The following is a 25,820-nucleotide window of genomic DNA, read 5'->3' on the forward strand; positions in this document are numbered from 1 at the left end:
AGGCCAGGGCCATCCGCAGCCGGATTTCCAGCTGCAGTGGCTGCTGGGTAAAAAAACAAAAAGAAAAACTCATACGGATATGCATACGCATACGCATACACAAGTGTCCTGCCTTGTGCTGGGAACCAGGCACAAAGATGCTCCCAGCCCATCTGTGTGGTGGGGTAGCAAAAGGAGCAGAGTCAAATCTCATCTTCTCCTTTTGAGATATAGATGCAATTGATTTTGTTCACACAATCTGGCCTGCATAATGACTACAGTGTGATATGACATCTTATTTGGGGTTGGCATGTTTATTAATTTTATATTGGTGCTTTGATTGTGATCCTATTTGTATTTTTATCATTATTGTAAAATGCCTTGGGAAAACTATTTTGAGGCATTTAATACAATCAAATGCATGCATAAATACATACATGCATGCAAATCACTACCTGGTCATGAAATTCACTATCCAATCCTATGTATGTTTACCTGAAAGTAAGTATTGCAATATTTGATACATACACCAAAATAACTGTACTGTGGGTTGCAGGTTAAATTGACCCTCCATAAATGCAGTATTCAGATCATCAGCATATGACACATTAGCAAGGTGAGTGCTAGTACATACCTGAGATGACCCTGCTTGCAAATGCTAGCTTTCTTTTGCATGCTTTCTCTAGCATACCAGGAGAGTTGTGCAGCTCTGAACTATAGTAGACTTTTTGAGTAAACTCTCTTCCTGGAATTAGAATTTCTAATTCCTCTGGTGATGCTCTTTTTCCCTCAGCAGGGAAAAGTTTTAAGTACAGCATGCTTGAAATTCAAATCTCTTGCTGAATTTGGCTTTATTTGCATGCCTTTTCTCCTTGTTTGTTTACCAGGAGAAAGTCTGCAAGTGAACTATGGAATGCTTTGCGTTTTTCGATAATTAAAGAACATGAGCTTCAGCCCATTGCGTCAATAGAAAGACAATCTAATAGTCTTTTCTGGGGTTGGGGAAAAGGCTCTAAACGCCTGTTATGAAAGGATTCTGGTACTGCTTGCTAAGAGAGAACTGTCAAGAAGAAAAGGGTGGTTGGACATTATGTTAGATGGTAGATGATTCATTAAAATAACAGCTCAATGCAGGGCTACCATTTTAAACTCAACTTTTGTATGTCAGTGAAGAAAATGGGACCTCACTGAATGGCTTAAAGATGTAATCATTGTGTCTCAGCAACAGGAGAATGATCAGGAATTAATTAGAAATATCTAAATTAGATGTAATAACAACTCTGAGATAGAATAATAGAAGCAAACTATGAACAGCAACTGTTAATACAGAATATACCCAGATTTTAATTAAACCTGAACAATACACACCATTATTAATCTCTGCTACCAGATTGTCTTTTGGTGAACTTGGATTAAAATTATTTTTGACATGTGATCTAATTATCATACCAAATTGTTGAGGCCACTGATGACTGGAAGCCATTGCTTTTCCTAAATAGCCTGGATAAATGTTGTAGGCATATATGTCTTTATTTACAGATATTCCAATGAAAGGCTAGGACTAAGTATATCCCTTGGAATAATGACTATATAAAATGGCTCCTGTCCAGACTGTTAGTTGTGCTTTAGTCTCTTTAAATCAATGGTACAAACACTCACTAACTTAAGTGTCTTTAATTTAAATGTCACTTATGTAAGAATCACTATTATTCTCTAGACAGGTGTGTGTGTGTTGCTCTCTAGATGTCTGGGACTGCATTTCCCATCATCTCTCCCCATTGGCTATGCCAGCTAGGGCTGATGGGAACTGCAGGCCAAAACATCTACAGGGCCAGAAGTTGCCCATCTCTATTCTAGATCAATGCCTATATGTTCAGGGAACAGATATTTAAAATAAGAGTGAACTTCACTGAAGACATAAGAGGTGTTCTGTGAATAGTTTCAAACAAACACTCAGTAGTGCTGTGCTGAAAAGTTCATCTGCATTTTGACCATTCTGATTCAATCTGAAAGAAAAAACAGATTGCTTTTGTTTTTCCAAAGGAGAAGAAAATTATAGTGAAATTCTCATGGGTGGGGTGTGGGATTCTTGTGTTTTACCTTCGTTATGAGATGTCTAAAGGGTGCACGTGAGTTCCTGTCTTTCCAGTGATCTGCAGTCTCCCTGGCTTCCCATGTTTAAATTATAGTTCAAAGGAAGATGTCAAGAGAGATCTTCTCCCATGGGCCCATCTCAGAATAACAAGCACAGGCATTTGGGAAGCCTGCAGAACAATGGAATGACGTGTAATAGGAAGCAAGAAAAACCTGTCACACACAGCACCTTTTGCCATCTCAGTGATAAGATATGTGTATGTGTATGTGTGAATATAAATATAAGTATATATGTGTGTGTGTGTGTGTGTATGTATATATATATATATATATATATATAAACATGAAAGCACTCTGAGAATGAAGCAGAAAAATGGAAGCCTCTTCTGTGGAGGAAAAATAACTTTGTGGGGGAAGACCATTATTTTCTGGTGGGGATCATAAGGCTTGTAGTTCTGTAAATCATTTCTAGTTATAGAAAGACCTTCCATGGCATCTCCAGTGTAACAGTGAGCCCTACGGCACCTGTTACATTCTTCCTTCCCACAGTAAGCCCCCTACTTTTTCTTTTGTTTTTTGCTTAGAGATGGGGTGGCTGACAGGAGTTCACATATCAACTCCCCTCTTAAAAAACGTACACCATCATTAGATGTGTGGTGAATTTAACTTTTGTGAATTTTGGGGTTAATTATGGCCCAGGATCTCCTGGTTCACAACTCATCACTTTGGACCTTGGTATCTGAAGGAACGTCTGATCGCATATCAACCTGCAGTGAGGTCATCTACAGAAGGTTTCCTCTGTTTACCCAAACACCCCATGAGGTGAAGTGGATGGTGATGATTGGAGGGAGGGCCTCCTTAGTTTTCCATATTTGGAATTCTTTCCACAGGGAGGGGAGGGGGTGAATTACACCTACATTTCTATTCCTTGGGTGCCAGGTGAAGTCCTTTTTTTATTCTCCCAGGCCTTTAAAACCTTTAAGGGTGCAATCCTAACTAGATAGGTGGCAGCCTCCGACCTCAGAGGTGACCGCCTATCCAAAGCAAGGCAGGAGAGGCACAGGGGGATCATTCCCTCCGCGCCTCTCCTGCCTTGCTCTTTTTCGCTAGATAGCTGTTTTCGGCTGTCTAGCAGCGGTGGGAGGGGGGCGACTGGGACAGGAAGCTGCTGTACGACACATTGGACGTGTCATATGAGCAGCTCTGCTCTCCCTGCCTCAGAACGCCCCCCCAGCCCCACCCCTTTTCAGTCACTCCGTGCTCTCTTTTGAGCATGGAGGATGGGTCTCCTCTGCACTGCCTCCGAGGCAGGGTGGATGAGGAGGGCAGTTTTTTTTCTGGGAACCAACTTCAGAGCGCGGGCTCCAAGGTCGGTTCCCAGAAATGAGCCTGTCCTATGGCCCTCTAGACATAGGATTGCTCCCTAAATTGTTTGAAACGCTGCTTGAATTTACTGCTTCATTATTCCTTTGATTCATTAGCTTTTAATAAGACATTTTAATTGTTATTTTTGTGTCTTGTGAACTGCCCTGGAAACTGTACTGTCAAAGGTGCAGCAGAAATTTCTAATATACATAATTACATACATACATCAAGTTTCCTGGCAACTGTGCCACGTGTTGCATCAATATGTCATGAGTGGTGGGGAGGGGCTTGGCCTATATAAGGCTGCCCCACCTTTGATCAGGCCTCTTAGCATTTTGGTGGCTTCTGCCCTTAGGGATTCAGTACAGGTATTACCAGTCCCATATTGTGGCTGAGTAGGAACTTTTTAACCTGCTTGCCCCTTTGGCTGTGGCACGTGGTTTTCTTCTACTCTGTTCTGATTCTATGGGGGAGAATTGGCCAGCGGGTGCCAAATTAAATATGACGATCACAGAGTTGGCTGGGCAGTGAGGGAATAAGAACAACAAGGCAATATATTGGTGAGCACCCTTAGGCACCTTTATGGTGATGGGGCTTTCCATTGACTTGTCCTTTAGGACTGCGGTGAAAGAGGGAACCCCTTTGATGGCCACCCAGAACACACCTATTCTTGGGAATTGGGAGTGGGTGAGTCAGAGGAGCCTGTCTCAATTAGGAAGTGGCTAGCTGGGTGGGAGTTTGAAATTCTGCGTGTATCCAGGGCAGAGATGAGTTCGCCCTTATATTATGCAGTGAAGAGGTGGTGGCAATGCCCCTCCTGCCTTCCCTGTCACATAGCTTGTAGGTTGCTGAAGATATTCAATATATAATTTAAATACAATGTTTGGTCCCAGTGTACTCAAATACACGTCTCACATCTTCCTTCCAGGCTCTCGGCACAATGGAAACAGTAGAACACAATGGTGATGACACACACATTCATTTAGTTGCAGAAAAACAAAAAAGAAATTATTTTAATAGTTTTATATAAGCACCATCTACATCGCAGCACCACATTCTGTTTTTCTTGATAAAGAGCAGTGCCCCTTTGTTAAAGAGATTAAAGCAACTATGTCAGGATTATACTAATAGTGGTATTTCATATCCCTAACTGTTTTATTGTACAAAGGTTTGCATTTGTAAGACTAACAGTCCTACCACAACTCTTAAACAAAATGATCCTGCTGCAATCTGAGCTGCATGTGTTCAGCAAAGGTCCCACAATTCACGAGCTTTTATTTGGCATTTCCACTAATACTAGAGGATTTTGGGGTAGTGAATTTAAGCTTCAACCTTTCAGTGAAGGATTCTGTTGAAATATTCCTAAAGCTTGCAAAGCTGAACAGAAACGTGTGTGTGTGTGTGTGTGTGTGTGTGTGTGTGTGTGTGAAATACTGAAGCTGGGCCCTAAAAAACACATTCACTCATGGTTGCTTCCTAAATGAGAATTATTTCCAATTCAACATTGACAGGTGTACTCAGCCAGACAATACACAGTTTTAAGTTACATTGTGTTACGAAGCAGCTCTCTTTTGAGTGAACAGTACTGACTCCATTTTGAGACAGCCACAAAGCCAGATGTCTGCATCCCCAGCCTCAGCAAAGGTGGGAGACAGGCACAGGAATGGGGTTGAAAGCAACATGCAAGAGGAGATCAAGCCATTCAGTTTCTAATGGACGGCTTAAAATGCATTCCCCAAAGGCAAAGGTGGGGGTCAAAATTCAGCAAAACATGAATGTGCTGGATAGCAAGAGTGATATCTGGTAAGTTACCTAGTCAACCACCTGCAATATGCTCCTATTGTTGAACTCCAGCCTTGACACCTGTCTTTAAGACAGTCATTAAGATGCAAGGTCATCTTTTGTTAAGTGAATAAGAGATAGTAAATAGGACTTTTGTTTCTGGAAAGTACAGCCATCATCCCCAAGCACCCTCTTTTGTTATATGGGATGGAAGGTCAGCTCAGTCTTTCTTTCAAAACAAGCAGCACCATTTCCAGTTCCTATGAGCACTGTCTGGCTCATGAGAGTTGTGATGTCACTGCCTTTCTTTGAACTGTAAAAGAAGCCACAGGTTGGGGGAGTCCTGAGTCCCCCTCTTCCCAGAGGAAAGGCTCCATGGTGAAATCACTGAAATTGCTAAGCTCCTTGCTTGCCAGAGCAAGGTGCCAACAGTGGGTGCTTTGCCTTCCCTAGTCAAGGCTCTTTGCTTTCCTTCCTCTTCACTTGAGACCAGGAATTGCAACGCACACTAGTTCCTGTCTGCAACAAAAGGCTTCAGTCCAAGGAAAGATATATTGCTTTTAGAAGTTCTTTGTAGGGATTGTCACCTCCATCCCCTCTTTCCCTTCTCTCTCTCTCTCTCTCTGGGTGCGTGTGTGTGTGTGTGTGCACGCTTCAAGCCTCAGGAAGACTCCTTCCCACGGTCTTGAAAACTACCTTTAGGCCTGAGGCTCAGCTTCACCAAGAATGCAGCTAATTTCCCCACCAAAACATAACTTGGTGAAGGCTGGAGCATCCTCAGTTGGTCTTAAGTGTTAAATCCATTTGCTCACCTAATTCCCCAAAAATAGCTTGTGCATTTGAATCTTTGTAAACCCCAATAAATGTGCCACTGTGGCATTATCCTCTCCAACAGCATCTTGAGTGTGAATATCTTTGGGTGGGAATTGCCTTCCTAGCCATAGACACTCTACTGCCAATGTCTAAAGATTCCGTATAAGTAGGTGTGTGAATCTCATTAGAATGTGTGCTGGGGATGTTGGAGAAATCCTCTGCGGACTGCATTGAGGCTGGATTCCAGCCTCCAGAGTCTGTGGCAGGACGGCGCCTCTTACCTCCGCTCTGGGAGGATTCCTGCTGGACCAGTGCACCTGCTCCGGATCCTCCAACGATACAGCAATGGCAGCTGCCATTGCCATTTTGCTTTGAGAAAGACAGCCATAAAGCCCTGAGTTTTATGTAAATAAAGCTGTAAATGGCTGCAAAGGCTTTATGGCTGCAAGTGGCATCCATTTGCGGCTGTCCTTCTCAAAGCAAAACAGCAATGGCAGCCACCATTGCCGTATCGCCGTAGCAGGTGTGCCGGTCCGCAGAACCCAGCGGTCATGCAGCCACTCAAGAGGATCCGGGAGGGAGGAATGGATTGCCTCCCCCCCCATGAACCCCCCCCCTTAACGAAAGGTAGGGGTTCTGCACATCCCTAACATGTGCAAGTCTGTACATGGGTCTAACTAGAACGTATCACATACCAACTGATAACATGAACAGAGAGCAGTTTGAACTGCTGCTTTCCTTCCAAAGGAATGCTGGCTTTCCTTTGGAAAACTGGAGACTGTCTGTGACATCTCTCTAAACTCATGAAACATTAGGCTGAGGTAAACCATTGCTTTGTTTTTTTTTTCCAAACCCCAGGGTTCTAATTATCTTCATTTCCCCTCTATCTTTATAGTTTATTATTGCCTGATCTCTTATGGAAAGTATCTAAAGTAGAAATATCTGAGAGGGTTGTTTTTTTTCTTGCAGCTCTCTACATCTTTTAACGCACTCATTTTAGAAATGCATGGGGCCCCTCGGAACTACTCTCATAGCATCCCAAAGTAACTGCCTGAGGCATCCCATAAATATTGTGTTGTAAGTGACGTTGGAGAAATCTGTCCAGGGGTGGAGATTGCTGAGCTTTCATCACCTCAGCCCCCTGACTTCAGCTCAGATTCAAGCGCATTGGCCCAACTCGATCTGCATTGAGTCAAGCCAGTTCACAGATTTTCTTTCTTTTTTTATAAATGTGTAAATAGCAATTTGTGCAAATTGCTATTTACACAATTAAAAAGAAAACAAAACTTCAGAAGTTTGTTTATTTCATTTCTATAGCACCCAATAGCTGAAGCTCTCTGGGCGGTTCACAAGAATTAAGACTGTAAAGTACAACATAAAACAATATAAAATATGAAAGCTTAAAAACACAATATAAAACTACAGCCAGAATAAAACCTAGCAGCAATGCAGAGATTTAAAATACAGATTTAAAACAGCAGAGCTAAATGACTAGAGTGCTAAAATGCTGGGAAAATAGAGGTCTTCACCTGGTGCCAAAAAGAATACAATGTAGGTGCCCGGCAAATCCCTGTAGGGAGCTCATTCCACAGCTGGGGTGCCACAGAAGAAAAAGTCCACTTTCTGGTAGCCACCCACCTCACTTCCTTTGGCAGGGGATCCCAGAGAAGGACCCCTGAAGATGATCTGAGGGTCTAGGCAGATACATATGGGAGGAGGCGATTCTTCAGTTCACCTCCTTCCAGATTTCTGGAAGAAGTCTGCAACTCAGCTTGCAAATTGAAGCCAAGTGGAGGGTCGTGCAGAAATCCAGAAAGCCCCCAAAGGGCAAGATAACCTAGTGATGGACATCCCTATGCCTAGTTTGCCTCAAATATCTTTTTATGTTGTTCCTGCACTGAAGGTACACAATTCGTACATCCCTAACTTATGTACTACACTCTGTTTCTGATGAAGGAAAAGATCTAGCCACAGGATCTGAAGTACTGTTATAAGTGGAGAAAGTTCCAAGTTATTACAATCTGTAACCATAGAGTAGAGACTAGGACACAGTCTATATAGGAATACAATTTGCATCGAGGTATGTAGTAAGCGTAGTCCTACCTGAGCTTACTAGATGCCAGGTATCAATTTAATTATTCACTTAGAAGTTCTGGCAATTCCATGGTTGACCATTCCTGATCAGTGATGGGTGAGAAATTTGCTTATTTCCCATTTTAATGCAAAGATGACTAATGTTGCACCTGTAAACAAAATGTATATATTAGTGAAAATAATGTTAAAATACACGATTTAAGGAACATTTCTTGTAAAGTTGTATAAATTGCATACACACACACACACACACACACACACACAGAATGCATAGAAATGCCCACAACAATGCAAATGCATGCAAATGTTTGTTTGTTTGTTTAAGATTATCAAAGACTGGGCTGAACCAAATCTAAGACTGGAAAAATGAGACGCTGAGAGAAACTGAAATTGATGGATTTGTCCATTTGTCTAAATAAGTACTCTGATCCTATTGTCCTATTGAATTTAACTGGTTAAATGACATTTTTGTAGACTTATGGCTTCATGGGTCTTAAATGATTTCATGATGGTCAGTACTCTCTTTTTTTTTTGCTCCCCCCCCCCTTATGGAAGGTGTCTTGTAAAGGCATTTCCCCCTTAAAGGTGGGATAAAAATATTGTCTATAAATAATTGATGGAGTCTAGCTAAAGAAGGATCACAAATGTAATTGAGGTTGCCAGTGCCATCCATTGTCACCTCCCCTGTCTTAAAATTTAACAAGCATTCTAATACACATCAAAAAAGTTACTTATGAGGACTATATGTAGAACACAATGACGACATTGCTTGTCCCTAGCGATCCCTTTAATGGGTCTTTAGAACATTATTTTACTGTGAAATTAAATCTGTTTGCTCTGCCCATTGCTACTCCCCTTGACTTTGAAGTTCCAGGAGCAATAACATTTCCTCCTAACTATTTACATTTGAGTAACCTATCATCCTCGGTGTGCATGTGTGTGTGGGTGTGTGTTTGTGTGTGTTTCATGATGCATTTCTTGGATGAACATTATGTTGGGATAGTCTTTTGGAAACTCTATACTTCTTAACAAAGTTCCTCAAAGCCTTGATATATAATGCATAGAGGTGTCATGGATCCATCTGTAATTATGTCTGATCATACAAACACCAGATTAAGGGAGTGAAGCCCACTGTTATAACTTATCTTATCCCATTGCACTCGTCTTGACATAGGCGGCATGTTTCCAGAATCAAATAACAGTAAGACAACCCCAAAATAAAACTAAACAATTAATAAAATGAGCAGGTTAAGTTGCTCACAATGTACACAGTATTGACACTTCACCTGTGCATCACTCTCCTTAGTAATCTCCTGACTATCTCTGTTATAGGAGTCAGGAGGAGCTGTCCTTGGACATGGTCAAAGAGAACAAAACAAGCTGGGAATGAGAAAGGGACAACATTCCCCCCACCAACGAAACTTAGTTTCTAAACTTTGTAAGAATCAACATTCATGAACCCAGTTAGCCCATAGACTTGGGATGGTTCAAACTTGTCAAGACTTTAGTTCACTGAGATAATTTAGAATTGTCAACTAAGCCTTTAACCAAGTTCACACCTCCTTCATCTTCAGGAAGAAGACACAGATCTTCTGCTGGTTGAACTTCTAGGGCTTCACCACAACTTCTCATTGTTTTTCGTTTCTCCTTGCTCTGTGCTGCTTCCATGTCAGCTCCTTCATTGCTCCTTCCATTACACATTTTCTCTGGGGCATTTTCCATGGAGGCTTCTAGCATCTGCCAACTTCCTCCTCTGAATTAGCAGACTCAGTATCTGAGTCCTTCTCTAGTGGTGTGGTTCAGATAGATACAAGTTTAACTTTCAGTAACTGAAGGCTTCCCTGTGGAAAGAGGTGATCAGCCATGCCTCACTCTTTAGTTAATTATTAACCTGAAAGGGAAGCCCCAAGAGGACCTGACGAGTGGCTTTCCCAAAGATTATGAGATAGGCTTCAACTTTGCTCTCTTCTTTAGAGTCTCTCGACCAATAAGTCCTGACATATAAAGATCTTAGTGCCATATAATGTTGGTATTGTTCCAAGCCTTCCACTAAGTCAGGTCTCTAATTCTGGAAAATACAAAGTATGCTATCTTTGAAGGTTTGAGAGGCAAAGGGGGAAAAAAAGTGAGGCTTAGAAGTATGGACTTTTCTGTTGGGAGGGGATAACACTGAGAGAAGTAGTTTCATTTAACTGGTTAAGTGTCAGTTTCATTTCTCCCTTTAAGTTTCATTTCTTCCAGTTTGAAGAGGAACTTTTGGTTTTGAGGGAGGTGGGTATATAAAGAGGGTGAGAGAGCCAGTAAGAGTATAGCCTGAAGAGGGAGCAGGAAGAAGCAGCCTGGAAAAGTCCAAGGACCGCTAGGGTAAAGGAACTTGTGTTTTTCAACTTTTATTTTCTTTTAATGCCTTTTGTGTCATTCAGCTCTATTGTGTAAATACCTATAGTTATAATTTGCTTGCATTAATTTACCAGTTAACTGTTCTGGTTAAACCCTGTGTCTAGAGTGTCAGTCACCCAACATCTACAGCCTAACCCCATGTTACCAGGAAGGGGAGGGTTAAAAGAAAGGAGGTGGGACTCTTACAGGAACAAAAGATCCCTAAGGAGTTGCTCATGGGGTTCAGGTCACAAGTGGAACCTTGACTCTATCAAACCTTTGGTTTTGTCCCCTTTGCTTGTTCTGTGTGCTCCCTGAAAGAGTCGAATATTTTTGGCAGAAATCTAGAAAACACATGACTAGTCAATTTAGTAAAACTCTGTCAGTATCATTTTCCTCAAAAATCTCTGGGAAATGGCAAAAGCGCAGATTGCTCCTGTGAAACCTGTTCTCTTGATAATCCATGTTGCTCCATAGCCCCCTTTCTCTCCACTTCATAACCTTCCAGTTGCTTTTCAAATCTAGTGGTGTACGAAACCCCACTTACCTGGCTCCACTGGGGTCTGCAGGTGTGGGGAGATGATCTGTTCCTCCCCCCAGAATCCTCAATGGGGGGGAGGAGATCCGTTCCTCCCCCCCAGAATCCTGCCTGGCCGGCTCTGCTCTGCAGCCAGTCCACTGCCGGGCTGCTGCTGATGCAAATGGCGTCCTGAGTAGGGCCACCATTTGCGTCCCTATGCTAGCTCTGATAGGCTACATAAATATATACGTAGCCTAAAAGTAAAAAGGTGTCCCCAACCAGTCGTGTCCGACTCTAGGGTGCGGTGCTCATCCCCGTTTCTAAGCCGAAGAGCCAGCGCTGTCTGAAGACACTTCCATGGTCATGTGGCCGGCATGACTGAACACCGAGGTGCACGGAACGCTGTTACCTTTCCCACCATTTATCTACTTGCAATTTCTAGCTTTCGAACTGCTAGGTTGGCAGGAGCTGGGACTGAAGACGGGAGCTCACTCCATCACGCGGCACTCAGGTCTCGAACTGCTGTCCTGCCAACCTTCCGGTCTGCAGTTCAGCGTCTTAACCACTAAGCCACCACGGCCATACGTAGCCTACGGATGTACAGAACGGCTGCCATTTGCGGCTGCAGCAGCCCAGCTGTGGCCAGAACTCCAGCTGCGGACGGCCCTGGCTGGTGGCTCTGCAGAGCCAGACAGGGATGATTCCAGGGGGAGGGACGGAGCGCCTACCCCGCATCGCAGATCCCTCACTGCGGAGCCAGGTAAAGGATTTGTACATCCCTAGGCTTTATACGTAGCCTAGGGACGTACAAATCCTTTACCTGGCTCCGCAGTGAGGGATCTGCGGTGGGGGGGAGGCACTCCGTCCCTCCCCCCGGAATCCTCCCTGTCTGGCTCTGCGGAGCCGCCGGCCAGGGCTGTCTGCAGCTGGAGTTCCGGCCACAGCTGGGCTGCTGCAGCCGCAAATGGCAGCCGTTGTAGCGGCCGCCATTTGCATTCTGCCAGGCTGCCATGGTAGGCTACATAAGTATTTATGTAGCCTATCACGGCAAAGAGCAGTGGCGCAAATGGCAGCCGCTACGCTGTTTGCCCCGCCGCTCTTTCCGTGATAGGCTATGTAAGTATTTACGTAGCCTATCATGGTAAAGGCAGCCATGCAAATGGCGTAGTGGTCGCCATTTGCGTGGCTGCCTTTACCGTGATAGGCTACTTAAATACTTACGTAGCCTATCACAGAAAGAGCAGCGGCGCAAACGGCGTAGCGGCCACCGCTTGCGTCCCTGCTCTTTGCCGTGCTAGGCTACGTAAATACTTACATAGCCTATCATGGCAGCCTGGCAGGACACAAATGGTGGCAGCTACGACGGCCGCCATTTGCGGCCACAGCAGCCGGCTGAGAGACCAGCTGCCGCCACCGGAGCCATTGCCGGAGCCACCGCCACTGGAGCATCAACCCCAGGTAAGCTTCGTCCTGGGGGGATTCTGTGGGGTGGGGGGGGTGGAAGGCCATTCCGCCACAGGTTTCAGGGGGCCGAATGCCAGTGCATTTGGACTCACTGAAAACCATGGTGGAATTCTCCGCCAACCCTAACGTAGCCTATCATGGGTTAGCGTAGGGACACAAATGGCGGCCGCAGCAGCCTGGCAGCGGCTGGAGCTGCCGCTGCCACTTCATACGTTGCTTCATCTGCTGCTGCTGCTGCCGCTGCCACCACATCCGCCACCAGGTAGGTCCATCCCAGGGGTATTCCATGGGGTTGTGGGGGGGGAGGCCATTCCACCAAAGACTTCAGGGGGATGGGATTCTAAAGAATCTGGCCTCACTGGAGTCCATGGTGGAATTCTCTGACATCCCTATTCAAATCAGAGACCATTTTATGGGCTTTTGCTGCTGCATGCTACAGCTCAGCTACTCAACTTGTCACTGAGGTGAGCAGTTCATTCATTACTTTGAATTGTGCTGATAACATCTTCCCCTTTTATTTGGAGTAAAATTGCATCCAGCTCATCCATTTGAGGGCCAAGGTAATGAACATTGCCGTATGGGGAAGACAAACTCCCTGCATCCCTTAAGCTAATTGCAAATGCAGGTAACATTTCTCCCCAGCCCCATCAGCTAACATCTGTCCAGAGCCAAGTGATGAGCTCAGCACTAAGTTCCCTCTATTTCTGAGTTCACAGGTGTCTTTGCCCCAGTTCAAACATGAAGGAAATGTTATGGCAGGCACATGGCATTGTCTTAAACTGGATGCCTGCTTCCCAAAGTTAAAAAGTAGGAATTGCTGCAATGAACAACAACCAAAACCTAATCACCATCTTATAATACATAGCTTCCTAAGGCAGAGTATCTTAAACAGAACCTTTAATTATAGGCTTCAAATACTAGCTTGCTGAGACTTAAAATGTGTTCCAGACCAAAGGCTTTAAAATCTTTAAGTAGGAGTATGTGATCAGTCATTCGTATCAAAGGACTTTCCCTCTTCTTAAGCAGAGGAAGCAAGGGCAATGCTTTAAGCTAAAACCTTTCTAGGTAATGGAGCAAATGTATCAGTGTTCAGCAGTCAACGTGACTACTTACTGTAATAAAGGTCAGGAGAAAAGAGTCCACATTATCCCACATCAAGGCGGGGGGTGGGGGGAGTGTTGGCAGCAAACAGAGATCCCTATGGCTTTCTATTTGGCTAGATGTGTGATCTAACAAAAAGTTGTCATGTACCGTTTCAGAGTATTCAGTACACATGTCACAGAATCGCTGATACCTTCTCAGGTTGCTCCCGTAATTGTGCCCATTTAATGCAAAGAAACAAAGACATAAATATTGATGCACTCATCATGTAAAAGAGCTTAGATTAATTGACTCCATAATGTAGCAATTGATCTTACCTCAACAGTGCCACTTACAGATAGATTGTTTCTAGAGTTGCAATAATAATAATAATAATAATATCAAAGATACTAATTGCGTGGTACCAAAAAATGTTAAAACTTAGACTGTGGAATTGGATCCTTCGGCTAATCAGCCTTTCTCTTTCTTTCTTTCTTTTTTCATTTAAAGATAATTTGTATTCTTTATTTATTTTTATTTATTTGTACCCCACCTTTCTCAGAAGAAAAATGGCACTCAAGACAGCTCACACTCATAAATAAAATTTTATTAGAACAAATACATCAAAACACAATTAAAAACACAACCATAAAATAATAAAAAAACAGCATCCAACAGACCCATTTACACACCAAAGGCCTGCTTGAATTATAATAATGATAAAAAATATTTGCCTACCCATGAAGGAAGAACAAGAACAAAGACAGAGTGAACCTAGCCTCCCTCAGGGAATTCCATAGCCTGGGAGCAGCCACCAAGAAAACCCTCTTTCATGTCACCAACAAACATGTCTCAGCAGGCAGCAGCCTCAAGTGAATGGCCTTTCCTGAAGATGTTAAGACCTGGGCGGGTTTGTATGAGACAAGGCAGTCTTTCAGGAAGCCTGGTCCCAAGCTGTATAAGGTTATATAGGTCACAACCAGCACTTTGAATTCTGCCTGGAAACAGGCTGCTAGCTGGTGAAACTGTTGTAACAAGGGAGTAACATGCTCCACGTAACTGACTCAGGTCAACAGTCTGGCCAGTGGCCACAGCATTCTGGACCAGCTTAAGTTTATGAACAGATTTCGAAGGTAGCCCCGCATAGAGCATGTTGCAGACAAACAACATGTAACTAAATGTTATCACAGAACTAGGGGTGTACGAAACATACTCACCAGTCCGCTGGGGGCGTCTGCGGGGGGGGGGAGGTGATCTGTCCATCCCCCTGGAATCCTTCCCAGCCAGCTCCGCTCCTCAGCGAGTCCATGGAGCTGCCAGCCGGGCCCGTCCGCAGCTGGACTTGCATCCACTGCAGGACTGCGGATGCAAATGGCGTCGGGCGTAGCTGACACCATTTGCATCCCTGCGCTTTTCTGTGATAGATAAATATTTATGTAGTGAAAAATATTTATGTAGCCTATCACGGCAAAGAGCAGGGATGCAAATGGCATTGGCTATGCCTGACGCCATTTGCATCCTCAGTCTGGGGCAGCAGATGGACAGCAGTGGACGGCCCCAGCCGGACTGGCCTGCAGCAGGTAGGGTCCATCTGGGCAGGATTTTGGGTGGTGGTGGTGGGGAGTAGTCCATTCCGCCATGGACCCCAGGGGGCCAGATTCTAAAGAATCTGGTCTCACTGGAGTCCATGGCAGATTTCTCTGCCGTCCCTACACAGAACTAAGAATTAATTATGGATGGATTCTAATTTTTTTTAGCCACATGAGCCTATTCAGGCATTATGCCTGAACAGGGTATATCAACTCATGTAAGGGGTCCAGGTCCATAAACACTAAGCCTGTCCTCAACAGCTTTGTTCCCACTCTCTCAGTGGCCAATTTCCTTGTGTTGAGGAAGGAGATCAAATATCCCCCCTCAGTACAGGCTGGAGATTGGGTGGGGGGGGGGGAGCCAACATACACAACCCTGAACTCCTTCAATGTGTTGATATTTCATGGTTGGCATAATGCCGGAGTAGGACTACAAACCATTTCAAACTGGTTGCACATACTGAAAGCCCAGCACAGCAAACCTCAACAGGGCTTTCAGTATGTGCAGCACTGATCAGAATGATTATTTTTATGTGAGGATGTGTGTGTGTGTGTGTGTGTGTGTGTGTCTTTTTCTGCTTGCTCAGAAAGTTCCCTCATATATTTGTTATGCATGTTGCCCCAATCACTGTTCTATCAGTTACAGTGGACTATCAAGTTTGATATTAGAGGGAATTATGTTATATATCAAGTCCACCAACAGCTAATTTGGGGAAAGTAAAATTAGCTAATTAGTATTATAGTTTCAGTTCACATGAATATTAAAAACTATGGCTCATAGACGAGACTCCCATTACAAAATGTTCAGAGGTTAATAGCTAAATAGAAGTAATCTCCCCTTGCTATGATCTCAGCAATGGCTGCCTGATGTGGAAGAGGAGGAACAAATAATAAATTTTGGAGAGCTGGGTAAATGTCAGTCTTGCTTCAGCTGTTATGTCTCCAGTCCTGCCCCATCAGTTCTACAATCCTTTCCAGCTCTCCCACTTACTGCAGCTAGTAGGGGAGGTTGGGAGAACCCCCAAAGTCTTCAAATTCTGGGACCTTAAAAACTCTTAATTCTTTCCAATGTGATGTCATTTTGACACTTGCTTTTAATGCAGTATGACATTTTTTCTTCACCCTTTCTTCCAAAGCAATACTTTGTTTAACAAAGAAAAACACCAAAACCATTATTTTCTTCAACACTCAAATCTAGCAGGAAATTTTGAGGTGTTAGCTAGAGTTATATCATAAGCAGTTGGTGTTATTTTGGATCAAAGAAGCTTTAGTAGACAGGGGCAAGAGCAAGATTTAAAGGAACACTCCTGACAAATTGACATATGAGTTAGCATTAGCAGAGATCAGGGATTCAGGACACTATACTCTAAAACTGGCAAGCAGAGCTGAAAGAAGACCTGGTCAAATAAATCAATTAGTACTTCTATTTTACAGATGAGGAGCATTGAGCCTGAGAGATAAGCAATTAGCACAATGTCAACCATAGCTTCTTCTTTTTTTTCCTTGCAATTTGACTTGCTCTTGTTCATGTATTGAGAGTTGGAAACCCTTGGAGATCTACTGGAAATTATCCAGAGATCTACCAGTAGATCCCAATCTACTTTCTACCCACCCCTGCCTTATAACTATAGCAATGTTGTTGTTGTTGTTGTTATTATTGGCTGTGCAATCACAGACACCACTTTTTATAGTACAGGGATGTGTACCTTCGGCATGCTAGAGATGGGGGAGAAATTCATTCAGTTGTTTGCTTTAAAAAAAAGTTCCACTTTTATAATTTTACCATCCTTAACATTATTGCACCTTTCAACATATTCAGTTCATTTGAAATACTCTGTATCTATCAATCTTCAAGTTATATGTCACTTTCATAAATGTTATAAAAGGTCCCCATCATGATCCAAACAGTGCTATCTTCTGACTATCCTCTCTCATTCAGATATAATCAGTTAACTTGGCCATATCTGCCAGCAGCCACTCCCTTAATGAAGGTGGTCTAGCCTCTTCCCATCTCCTACTATCACCATCTTGGCTGCCATTAATACATAACTACAATACTACCTCATTTTCCTTTGGTTTAACTTTTCCATCCATATAACCCTACAGAACAGCTAAGGGGTCAAGAGGATAGTATATTTACTCATGAGACTAATAGAGTGTGTAATCTTACTCCAGAATTCATCTGTCTATGGACAAGTCCACCATCCATGTATAAAATCTGCCCTTGATTGCTTACTTCTCCAACATCTATCCTGGGGGTTACAGTAGATCTTACTTGATTGAGAAAGTGCCAAATTCCATTGATATAACATTTTCTAAATGTTTACTCTTATATTAACATGTGATGACCATGCAGGACCTTGAGTAGTGATGGTTAACCATGTTTCTAGTGCATGTAAGGTATCCAAACGTATTTTCCCATCTCTTTTTGAAAGTATTAGCCTTTGAATCATTATATAATATTAAAATTGAATAAATTTGTGACAGCAATTCTTTTACTTCATTATCATATACTAATCTTTCAAATTGAGATGATGTCAAGGCTAATTCTCCCATTTTTGGTTTCTGATTAATAAAATCCCTTCATTGAAAGAACTGAAACCAATAAGGTCCTCTCCCTAATGATTGTGTGATTTCCAGTAATGGCAAACACCTTCCTTCTCTTCTTACTTCCATAGAGGTAATTAACTTATTATCAATCCATTTCTTATCATTGCCTCCTAGCCTAAAGGATTAACTGTAAATGAAGGAGGACAACTATCATATACCTGGACTGAATATATTTACCCCAAACTGCTATCGCTGCCTCTGCACATACATTTGATCTTTTAATGACCACAATTCCATTTATCTGTGTGTGTGTGTGTGTGTGTGTGTGAGAGAGAGAGAGAGAGAGAGAGAGAGAGAGAGAGAGTTTTGTAAAAGCATGGATGGAATGCCAATGGAACACTTATGCATTCTTCCTCTATCTTCATCCATGGAGTGATTTGTCTTTGTTTATCCAGTAAGCAATTAATTTTAACACTGTAGCACAGTAGCACTTTCATATGGCCTGAAACTCAGTTATCCTTGGAAATTAACATTTCTCTGAATTTTGCAGTGGAGTTCTCAAAAGAAAATACATACAGAATGTGTATATTAGGAAAATCAATGTTCAAAAATGCATTATATTAAGAAAACTATATATTAAGCAAAAATGAATACAAAAATGCACGTATTCAGTGAAATGTGCATTAGGAGAAATATGCAAAATGTTTATGAATTTTCGTGGAAACATCATAAAACAAAATTATCAAAGTACAGGATGAACTAAACTTAAGACTGGAGAAATTCTCAAAGTATGAGATGAACCAAACTTCAGATTGGAAGAATAAGAAACCAAGATAAGCCAAAATTGAAAGATTCATCCATCCCAACAGTATGCATACCTAGTGCATAGGTCTATGTAATTGCTTCTAGCAGAGAGCGATGCGTGTATCAACCAAAGTTGAACTCTCCAAACTCAATCTTGAAGCTCGTTCTGATTCAAGTACATATCAGATTGTGAGTTTTTCTTTTCCTTTCATATGAAAATGCATGCATATTTCTGTGTGTATTTTTTCCAAATGTACATATCAATTGTGTGCATCTTTGAAATGTACACATTCTTCTCTCATTGATTAAGGCACATTTGTGTACATTTCACAAAAGTATGTATTTATTTTCTCCACGTTTTTCAAATCTCCTCATGCTGTTGAATGCATTTTATTTTGGTTCGCTATTCACATTGCAAGATTGGAAATGTATGGATTTCGACTGCAGATTGTGTTCAAACCCATGTTCAGTTCTGAAGGCGCAAACTGGGTAAATCCTGATTTCAAAAAATGAGCTAAAATGAATTTCTCATACATTCTTAATACTGTAATAGTAGTTACTAAATAGTCCTGTTGGTGTCCTGGGATTAGTGGATGCATAGAAGAAGAAGTCTATTTCCTTGGTGTCCCCATTCCTGAACTCCATGTGTTTTGTGCACATCGTGAACAAAGCCTTTGCACGTAAAGGGGCAGCAGCACAGTGCTTTGCCTCCTTGGGCAGCTGTCAGGGCCCCAGCACCATAGTAGGTCCCACAACTGACTTCTGACCTGGGCTCCCCCTAAAATTATTTTCTAGCTTGGCACTGCAGGCAGCACCAGGTGGCTAGATTTAGCCACCCCTTTCACATTGTCCCCAACATAGCATCACTCTGGGGACTCACTGGAATATTAGGAGCACCACCACCAAGGTCAGGTAAGCACACAAGGGCCTACTAACAGACAGGGACCACTAGAGGATACTATCCTCAGAGACTCCTAAACCTCACAGAGAGAGCCTATGAAAATAAAATTGTATACAAATAAGCTGTCTTTGCAAAGTGCATAGATGCATGAAGGCTAACAAAGGGCCTTCCAACTGCCCTGCATGTGTATTTCGTTTTCTGAGATACCACAGCCCTTTTCATAAATGCAGATGGGGCTCTGTGTATTCAAGGAAGGTGCGGGGCAGCATTTGTGATGGCAGACTGCCCCCATCCCATACACATTTAGACACAAAGTACCTGGACTGTCTGTGATCTGCCCTAGCATGTATGACTGTATGCACATAGGCACATTTCAGGCATGCATCAGGGTATGCATGCCTGAAATGCTGCAGCGCTCCTCTTTGCTATGCATGCTCACTGATCATGTGGGTCCCAGCTATGTAGAACCAATCAGTTAGCTAGAGAGACAGGTTCTCTTCAATAATAATGGGAAGTGGTTTGAATGTAGAAGTGGGGAAAAAGATTCTGAATATTAAAAACAATGAGTTGGACAGAGGCTCGAGAAAAGATGGCCACAGGTCAGTTAACTATACCTTCTCTCTCTTCCCATGCTATTTATTATCTTTGGGACATCTAATGTACAATAGGAGGAACCAAAGGGCATTTTTTTCAGGGGCTACATAGCTTAAACACTAGAATAAAAGGCCGAAGTGAATTAGTTGGTTCCTTTCCTACAGCATGTCCTTGAAAGAAAGTGTACAATGTAGTCTGTGCCACAGAGTTGCTGCTTCATTTGAACTTGTTAAGAGGTATTTCATTAGAAGTTATAAATCAAATAGAATTCTAACCCAGTATTGCTCTTGGCACTGATGAAATAGTCCTGAGAAGAATTATCAGTGAGAATTCAATGCATGTTTATGGTACACTGTTTTGGAATTGTACATAGAAACTTTGGCTCAGACAGAAGTTGCTTGAAGCCACAATTAACTGAATTTTATCTCAGGAAGCATTTGCTAACCATTGAAGAGAACATCTTGTGATGATGATGTTACATGAAAACTGAATCAAGGGAAATGAATGTCATTCTGAAACCTTGGCAAGCAGACTAAATAGATGATTTAGGATGCAATTCTAGACCTAAACACCATTTCCTGCTAGTAAGTTCCATTGGATTCCATGGGAGTAGACACACATAGGATTGCACTGTGAGAAAACTTTATAAATGAAGTTGAGTGAACAGAAATAATAGGATACAACTCAGAAGAGCCAGGCTAGGGATGTGGAGATCAGAGAAATATGAGCTCACTGAGATTCTCGGAAGTCCACTTCAATGTTTGTTCCAATTCATGTCTGTGACAGATTCTTGTCCCAGGCATTCCATCCTCCCTATCTGGAGTTGGGCCTAAAAGTCCAAAGAAGCATGTAGGTGCATGGAGGGTGAGTTGTGAGCAAGCACAATTTCTGACATTGCACGACATCATTACGGATCATGGGTCACATTAGTTAAGGCATTAGTTCCCAGTTTCCTAGCTTTGAGGAGTTTGAGCCAATATGAGATAGCTTTAACTCTGGTTTTAAACTGGGAGGGGTTTTTGACCATTGAATTCCCCTGATTTTAAAAAGGAAATGTATCATTCCAGTGTTCTAACCCCCCCTCCCAAAAAAAACCTGAAAAACAAAACACAAACAAATCATTAAGTTGGTAGATGTGTACAAATAAATAACTAGATGTATGTTCAGAAGGGCTTACTTCAAAGTAAGCCTGCATGGGATTTATATTCCCTTCCCTCTCTTTATCAGAGATCTAACTGTCAGGCAGAATGTTGCCCTGAGCCCACAAAATTACTTCACTCTTACCTCAGTTGACAGTTTCCTTCTACCCCTCCTGCACTGTCAGAATGTGGACAGGGAAATTGCATTGAACTAGCTTAGAAAATCAGGAATTTTACATTTGAGTTTTTAAGAATTCTAGGATGAATTCCATCTGGGCTCAGTGATATGTTAGCTTTCAGTTTGTCAATAAGGTCTAGAACTTCATCTCTTGTCAGTCACCACTATTTGCTGCAGTTCTTCAGATTCCCTTCCTTTTCTGAAAATATCGATTCAGGCATGGCTATCTGTATTATGTCTTCTGCAGTGAAGACAGATGAATAGAACTCAATTACCTTTTCTACTATCTGCTTATCTCCCTTTTGTACTCCTTTAACCCTGATGTCACCCAACAGTCTAACTGCCTTTCTAGCTAGTATCCTGCTTCTGATGTATATAAAGAAGTCTTTAATGTTGGCCTTGATGTATTAGCTATATGATGCTCAAAATCCTTTTTTGCATTCCTTATTGTTTGCTTCCATTTCCTTTGCTCACCTTTATATTCTTTTTTGTTCTCCTCATTTGGGCAAAATGTCCAGTTTCTTTTCTCTAATAGCTTCCTTATTTTATTTTATTTTATTTTATTTCATTTCATTTATATTTATTACATTTATATATATACTGCCTAAGAGTCGAAGCTCTCTGGCCAGTTATAACAATTAAAACCATAAAATACAACATGAGATACAATATAACAGCTTTAAACTACAGTATAAAATAAAACTAAAAAACAACGTAAAACCTACCAGCAATGAAAAGATTTTAAATACACAGATTTAAAACAACAGAAATGGAAAGAGTAAATTGTCTGCGGGGGGGAAAGGGAAAAAAAAAAGTATTCACTTGGCACTGGAAAGAGAATAATGGAGGTGCCATGAAAGAGTTTCTCTACACCGTTAGTTTGCCAGGCTGGTGACCTCCTGGACCTGGCGCTACATTTCCTGACCTTTGGTATACATTCTAGCTGAGTTTCTGTTATTGTGATTTTGAATAACCTCCAAGTATTTTGGAAGGATCTAACCTCTTGGTTGTCCTTTCAACCTCCATTTACCAATGCTCTCATTTTAGAGAGGTTTAATATTTCTAAGTCAAATCTGACTGTGTCAGAGTTCATTGGCAATTTTCCACGTGTGTGTGTGTGTGTGTGTGTGTGTGTATACACACTGATTTCCAACAGTGACATCTTGCACAATGACTTTGGTAGAATCATGTAGGACTAAGTCCAGGGTCGTCATCCCTCTGGTTGGTACCATGACATTCTAGGGCACAGTTGTTTAGGGTATCAATAAATTATACCTCCTTGTAATAACTGAAGCATGCATTATCAAGTCACTGTGGGGGTAACTGAAGTTACACAGTATTACAAAACTTCTCATCTGGATGCCTCCCTGATTTCATTCTACATCTCAAGATCACACTGAGTATGTTGGTCAGGTGAACTATAGCATGTCCCTACTACTAAATTGTTTTTGGAACCTGATATTGTCAGCTGCAGTGATTTTGTGTGGGGAGTCCACCCCTTTTATTGTTTATGATACTGTCTTTGATGTACAGAGAGGTACCTCTTCCAGTATGTCCTTCCCTGTACTTTCTATAGAGTTTTTATCCAGAGACAAGCATATCCCACTAGTCCTCTCCATTCCATCAGGTTTCCATTATGCCCACTATATATAAGTTCTCCCTTAGCATTGACATAGAAACATCAGTACATGATGTCTCTCTCCAGATGTCTCTGATCTGATGTGTGCATTTTATGCTATGGCCCTTTGGCCTCTTTGGCTATCATGTTTTATCAGATACTCATGGACTATTTCCACCCTGTCCCCATTTGGGCAATGAGAAGCATCTTTACTTTCATTCTCAAAGGATGGTTCATCCCAAGTCAGAAGGTTCCCAGCACCTGTTGGCTTTTCCCTAGGGTTCAGTTTAAATGTTCTACCACCCTTTTTAAATGCTAAGCACCAGCAATCTGGTCCCAATCAGGTTCAAGTGGAGCCCTTCCTTTTTGTACAGGCCTGGTTTGTCCCACCCCTTCATGGATCACTGCCTTGCTGTGGCGAAGGGGCTTGCATAACTCAGTGAAGCCATAAGCTATGCTGTGCAGGGCCAACCTAAGCGGACAGGTCATGGCAGAGAGTTCTGACAAAATGTGGTCCACTGGAGAAGGAAATGGCAACCCACTCCAGTATTCTTGCCAAGAAAACCCCATGGAACATATCACAAGGCTAAAAGATATGCCACTGGAAGATGAGACCCTCAGGTCGGAAGATGTCCAATATACTACTGCGGAAGAGCAGAGGGTATTTCCAAGTAGCACCAGAAAGAGTGAAGCGGCTGGACCAAAGCCGAAAGGACACTCAGCTGTGGATGTGTCTGGTGGTGAAAAGAAAATCCAATGCTGTAAAGAACAATATTGTTTAGGAACCTGGAGTGTGAGATCAATGAATCAAGGTAAGCTGGAGGTGGTCAAACATGAGATGGCAAGATTGAACATCGACATCTTGGGAATCAGCGAATGAAAATGGACGAGCATGGGCGAATTTATTTCAGGTGACCATCATATCTACTACTGTGGGCAAGAATCCCTTAGAAGAAATGGAGTAGCACTCATAGTCAACAAAAAGGTGGGAAAAGCAGTACTGGGGTACAATCTCAAAAATGACAGAATGATCTCAGTACGAATCCAAGGCAAACCATTCAACATCACAGTAATTCAAGTCTATGTCCCAACCACTGAGGCCGAAGAAGCTGAGGTTGATCGGTTCTATGAAGCCCTACAACACCTTCTAGAACTAACACCAAAAAAAGATGTCCTCTTCATCATAGGGGATTGGAATGCTAAAGTAGGAAGTCAAGAAATCACCGGGATAACAGGCAAGCATGGCCTTGGTGTACAAAATGAAGCAGGACAAAGGCTAATAGAGTTTTGCCAAGAGAACACGCTGATCATAGCAAACACTCTTTTCCAACAGCACAAGAGGCGACTCTACACATGGACATCATCAGATGGTCAATAGTGAAATCAGATTGATTATGTCCTTTGCAGCCAAAGATGGAGAAGCTCTATACAGTCAGTAAAACAAGACCTGGAGCTGACTGTGGCTCAGATCATGAGCTTCTTCTTGCAAAATTTCCGCTTAAATTGAAGAATGTAGGGAAAACAACTAAACCGTTCAGGTATGACCTAAATCATATCCCTTATGAATATACAGTGGAGGCGAGGAATAGATTTCAGGGATTAGACCTGGTAGACAGAGTGCCTGAGGAACTATGGACAGAGGTCCATAACATTGTTCAGGAGGCAGCAACTCAATCCATCCCAAAGAAAAAGAAATGCAAGAAAGCCAAGTGGCTGTCTGATGAGGCTTTACAAGTAGCTGAAGAAAGAAGGGAAGCAAAAAGCAAGGGAGAAAGGGGAAGATATATCCAACTGAATGCAGAGTTCCAGAGAATAGCAAGGAGAGACAAGAAGGCCTTTTTAAATGAACAATGCAAAGAAATCGAAGAAAACAACAGAATGGGAAAGACTAGAGATCTCTTCAAGAAAATCGGAGATCTCAAGGGAATGTTTTGTGCAAAGACGGGCATGATAAAGGACAACGAAGGCAGGGACCTAACAGAAGCAGATGAGATTAAGAAGAGGTGGCAAGAATACAGAGAAGAACTATACAGGAAAGATCTGAATGTCCCTGATAGCCATGATAGTGCGGTCACTGAACTTGAGCCGGACATCCTAGAGAGTGAAGTCAAGTGGGCCTTAGGAAGCATTAGTAACAACAAAGCTAGCGGAGATGACAGTATTCCATCTGATCTATTTAAAATCCTAAAAGATGATGCTGTTAAAGTGCTGCTCTCAATATGCCAACAAATTTGGAACACTCAACAGTGGCCACAAGACTGGAAAAGGTCAGTTTACATTCCAGTTCCAAAGAAGGGCAATGCCAAAGAGTGTTCAAACTACCGTACAATTGCGCTCAACCTATCTTGATGATGTGTGATATCCGGGCAGGGAATTTATCATGTGGAGTGCACATTCATTAGCAACCTAGCCATCTATGTCTCCCACTACCACAAGCTCCCTGCCCCTCAGAGGCATATCCTCATTGCAAGAGGATATATTTTCATCCTCCAACAAATGGGTCCTTTCTAAGAGATCATTTCCATCCTCCTTAGAGTGATGCCCTCCTTCCCTGAGACTCCTGTTCCCCATGACTACTGATGAGTGATCTCTAGGGGTGGTGTGAGCTCCTGATTCTATCCAGGAATCCAATGGAGCCCCTCCTGCCCACATCACCAAGCCCTGCTTGCCCAGCCCCTGTCCCCACTCACCCTCTGCCAGTGAGCAGCAAGCAGCCCACACTCACCCCAGTGTCCTGATTGAGCTCCGCAGTCACCATTTTTTGAAAAATAAAATGACAATTGCAGAAATTTGCATAGTTGTGTTTTCACACATACACAAATACGCAGATGTTTGCAATTGTCATTTTATTTTTCAAAAAATGGTGACTGTGGAGCT

The sequence above is a fragment of the Heloderma suspectum genome, chromosome 8 (genome assembly GCF_057233095.1).
Source record: "Heloderma suspectum isolate Gila_16-S chromosome 8, 16-S_ref, whole genome shotgun sequence".
In the NCBI taxonomy this organism is placed as follows: domain Eukaryota; kingdom Metazoa; phylum Chordata; class Lepidosauria; order Squamata; family Helodermatidae; genus Heloderma; species Heloderma suspectum.